This window comes from Lithobates pipiens, unplaced genomic scaffold (assembly GCF_037356315.1).
Source record: "Lithobates pipiens isolate NorthernLeopardFrog02 unplaced genomic scaffold, aLitPip1_a1.2 Scaffold_22, whole genome shotgun sequence".
Lineage (NCBI taxonomy): Eukaryota > Metazoa > Chordata > Amphibia > Anura > Ranidae > Lithobates > Lithobates pipiens.
In genome coordinates, this window is record NW_027507784.1 from 335,933,222 (window position 1) to 335,938,176 (window position 4,955).

General features: G+C 43.7%; 1 long non-coding RNA gene across 1 annotated transcript; it reads left to right on the top strand.

The window, feature by feature from the left end:
• The first annotated feature begins 1,128 nt into the window (after window positions 1–1,128).
• Window positions 1,129–1,645, top strand: LOC143925564 (uncharacterized). The gene is made up of 2 exons (XR_013262037.1): window positions 1,129–1,267; window positions 1,361–1,645. It is a non-coding gene; the product is annotated as an uncharacterized LOC143925564 (long non-coding RNA).
• Window positions 1,646–4,955: the final 3,310 nt, after the last annotated feature.

Genomic DNA, 4,955 nt, shown 5'->3' on the forward strand with positions numbered 1-4,955 from the left:
TGGGTACAGTACTGCATGACCGCGCAATTGTCATGCAAAGTGTGGCAGCGCTGAAAGCTGAAAATTGGCCTGGGCAGTGAGGGGTTGTAAAAGTGATTGCAGTCAGGAGTCCAGAAAACGTGTCAAAAATTTATTTTTGCCGCATTTATTTTTTATTTTTTTCATCAGAGCTGTGTGAATTGGCCTTTAAGATGACTGAAATAAAATGTTCATCTAGAAAACTCCGGAGCTATTAGGCCGCATGTAAAGTAAATGTACAAAATCTGTTTTGATTGGTCGGAATGTAACATTTAAGATTCTGGAAATTTTATACGGGAGAGCGGAATGATGGCGGGGACGTTGGATGAGCTCATTGTACGCTCCTTGTAGAGCAACGGGTGGCACACGGGCCAAGCTTGTTCATTTGGTCTGCATCATTAGCCCAACACGCCACATCTGATGACTCTTCATACATTTGTGGAGCGACGAAACACTGTAGAGACCATTTAGCCGAAGCTCTTCTCCTATTTCTTCTCATTTTGCTCACAGTCAGCTCGAATAAATAGATGAAATGCCTCAAATTAGAGCGGAGACCCATAAAATCTCTCTGTATGGTTGACTTCTCATCTCCTATGTTCCTGGTGTTATTAAATCTTCAGAAGTCACTGTGTCTGCAGCAGATCTGCCTCTGGGCTCCAGCCAGTGCTGAGATTTAGCAGTAAACATATTACTTTTTTTTTTATTTATTTTTTTTCAACAGTAGTCGGAAATTGAAGGACCTGGTTGGGAAAGGTTTTTTTTTTTTTTTTAAAGCAATTCCAGGTAACAAGTGAAAGCATTGCAGTGTTCTTCTGATGCAATACAGGAAACACTGGAACTGAGGTCATGTTAGAAGGCGAAATCAGAGTTCTCTGAAATCAACTTCAGGAAGAATTCACAGAGCACCTCACAGGGTCACTGGGAATATTATTCCTGAAACTTGTTCTTTGTAACTTCCTCTCTCTCTCTCCCTTATCACTATTTACTTACATGGAGAAAATTCTAATCTGTTCTCTGACTGTAAAACGCAGTATAATAAATTTATATTCCCAGATAGCAAGCAATTTTGTTGCAAGTTTGAAAATGACTTGCTAAGCTATTGCTAGACTTGTCCATCTTGGTGGGTGGTTGAGGTGGGTCAAAATAGTGGGGCAGCGGATCCAGGATGACCCTTTGAGGGAAGGCACTGTTCCGTTTTTCAGATTTTATTAGAAGTCTCTGGTTGAAAAGCATTGGTTCGGTGGAACTGGTAAATATTATCGAAATAAGTTTTGATATTACATTAATTTTTCAGGTTAAAACCTATTATATTGAAAGTCTTTTTTTCTTTGATTACCTGCAGAATATACAATATAACTACTCCTTTCGCCAGGGCTTTGTTGCTTTTTACCCCCTGAAGAAGACCCTGACTCCCTGAAGGTCGAAATGCATTGGGGCAGCCCGGGTGCTATTTTGCAACTTTTGAAAAAGTGCTGTACTTGTAAATTGTTCCTGTAACCTATTTTGTATTAAATGTTGCATATACTGTTTATCCACTGATATGCTATAATATTATATACCAGAGCCTGTATTTTTAAATCTATGATGGCAAATAAGCCGTTGAATCAATAAAATAAATATAACTTTTCACGGATTTATCTCTGCTTCTTGTTGCTGCCTGAAAACCCCAAGGTGAACTCTTCTTTTTTTATTAGCTATTGCTAGACTTGCCCGGCTTCACAAGTTTGTTGCACAATTGCAGCGAGTCCGCATTGACTGACTCCAGATCAACTTTCCTTGCAAATGTAGCACTAAGCCCCGAAGAAGCTGCTGGATATTCTTGGGCTTAGCGTTACCTTCCGTTCTCCTTATGGCACGTCTAGGGGATGTCCCGTGGTAGGTGGTCCAGTAACTTGAGACTGACAATAGATCCACTTGAAGGGATTTTATTTGCAAAACTCAAACCATTGAACAGTCTTTCAACTTGGGATCAGAGGGTTGGGAAGGAGGTTCAGGTACTCTTAGTGTCAAAGTCCAAAAACGTTAAAGAACTTGCTTACTTTGACTGCATCCAGAGAATAGCCACTCGCAGTTGGATGGTCACTCAGTTTGGACAGTCCCTCTCTCACAAGGCCTAGCAGCCGACAAGGTGCTTACTCAGGAACAAAGTCTTTGTCACAGACGTTGTTGCAGAACATGTAGGGAAACTAAGCTGTAGAACACTTATAGGATTCCTGGATATTTCAGCCTGCTTGGCGATATCCACAAGACCGGATTCTCTCGGTACCTTCAGCCCTTCCAGGCTCTTGTTAAGAAAACCAACCCGTACGTTGTGTTCTTCTAAAGAGTCTTCCCCTGGAATGCTCGAAGTACAATGGGTCTCTCCCGAACCGGAGTCCGCACCCAACCACCTCAGAATCCTCCTTTAGTTTCCTTGCCCTGGGCTAGCTATCCCTGAGGCATTAAAGTCGGGTGGATCCGCACCCCAGGCCATAGCCTTCCTGGGGGCTGGTCAGGAGGAGCAGGACCATGTAATCAGCACATCATACTAGACCGTAACCCCCAAACCACGTGAGGTCCGCATCTTAAATACCCACTCCCAGAGGGCACAGTGAGAGGGCCACTCCCACTGACCTGGCTCCGAGAGAGAGAGAGTAATTTAAGCACCTGACCAGACCATAATTCCACGCCTGCCAGAAGAGACAGTGCCCCCTGTGGCCAGGCTGAACATTTCACAGTCCAGTCAGACTGATACAGAAGTCAAATTTAGACAAATAATACTCAAACCTAACTGCAGTTTAGGTAGAGTTTAACTTCGAAAAACGCATAGCACGTGCTCTTCAGGAGCCCGCCTCTACACAAACATTCTGGAATTCTGCTGCAAATTCTGGTTCCGATATGTTGTGCCAATAGTCATCCCACCACAGGGGGGCGCTGGGGTTGATTTACTAAAACTAGAGAGTGCAATATCTGGTGCAGCTGTGCATGGTAGCCAATCAGCTTATAACTTCAGCTTGTTCAATTCAAGTAATGTTAAAGTGATTGTAAAGGTTATTTTTTTTTTGTTTCAAATCTTTTTATTGACAATTTCAAGCAAGTTAACATATATCGTTGTACAACAGTGTTGTTAAATTGGAATTTAATACAAAGATATCAGGAACTTTACCAACAGATTGACCTTATTGACCATAACACATATAAAAATGAATAATTTCCTAATTTGGATTATCTCTACGTACTCATGTCATATAGGTACTACCGGTTGCATCTTATGCGATGCGCTAATCACGTCTTTGTTGGAGTCCTTCCCCTAGAGGCCTCTCATCTGGAAAGGCTCACTAGTTTTGGTGCAGTGAGGACTCATCTGTTACGTTATGTTGGGAGTAGCCTTTCTCTATGGTGGACTTTGCTAACTTGAGATCTTTAGTTCTGAGTTGGAAGGTGATACGTCCTAAGTAAAACACACAGCCAAGTATTATTCTCCACATTTTTCTTATTGTGCATTAACCACTTGCCGCCCGCCCTATAACAAAATGACAGCGACAAAGTGGTTTCATAATCCTGATCGGACGTCATATGACGTGATCAGGATTTTGAGGTGCTGCGCGCCCCCGGGGGCGCGCATCGCGGCGATCGTTGTTGCGGGGTGTCAGTCTGACACCCGGCAACTACGATCTCGGTAAAGAGTCTCCGATGGAGACTCTTTACCACGTGATCAGCCATGTCCAATCACGGCTGAACACAGTGTAAATAGAAAGAGCCGGTGATCAGCTTTTCCTCACTTGTGTCTGTCAGACGCGAGTAGAGGAGAGCCGATCGGCTGCTCCTCTGACAGGGAGGGTCTGTGCTGATTGATTATCAGCGCAGCCCCCCCCCCCCCCCGAGGATGCCCACACTGGACCATTAGGGATGCTACCAGACCACCAGGGATGCCCAGCACCAGGTATGCCACCCTAGACCACCAGGGATTCCAGCCAGTGCCACAATGGATGCCAATCAGTGCCCATAATGGATGCCAATCAGTGCCCACAATGGGCATCACTGATCGGCATGCATTATTGTTTGGCACTGATTGCCATCCATTAGTGCAGTATATTATAATACAATGCCGCCTATCAGTTCCCATCTGTGCTGCCTATCAGTGCCCATCCATGCCACCTATCAGTGCCCATCCATGCCCATCTGTGCCGCCTACCCATGCCCACCTTTGCCGCCTACCCATGCCCACCTGTGCCACCTATCCATGCCCATCCGTGCCGCCCATTCATGCCAATCCGTGCCAGCTATCAGTGCCAATTTGTGCCACCTATCAGTGCCCATCCGTGTCGCCCATCAGTGCCACCCATCAGTGTCGCCTATCAGTGCCACCTATCAGTGCCACATATCAGTGTCCATCAATGCCACCTCATCAGTGCCACTTCATTGGTGCCACCTCATCGGTGCCCATCAGTGCCGCCTTATCATTGCCCATCAGTGTAACACCATCAGTGCCCATCAGTGAAGGAGAAAACTTACTTATTTACAAAGTTTTGAAACTGAAACTAAAAAAAAACATTTTTTTTTTCAAAATTTTCTGTATTTTTTTATTTGTTTAGCAAAAAATAAAAACCGCAGAGGTGATCAAATACCACCAAAAGAAAGCTCTATTTGTGGGAAAAAATTATAAAAATTTCATTTGGGTACAGTGTAGCACGACCGCGCAATTGTCACTCAAAGTGCGACAGCGCAGAAAGCTCAAAATTGGTCTGGGCAGGAAGGTATTTAAGTGCCCTGTATTCAAGTGGTTAAAAAAAGAAATCAAATAAAATTAGACATGTTATCTAAAAATAGAACTTAACCAAAAAGTGCATTCTATGCATCCAAAATATAGAAAATATACCAAATCAAATCATTATTATTCAACCAAAAAATAAAATAAAAGCCTCATGCATGTGTCTTGCTTCTTAATATAGGGGGTC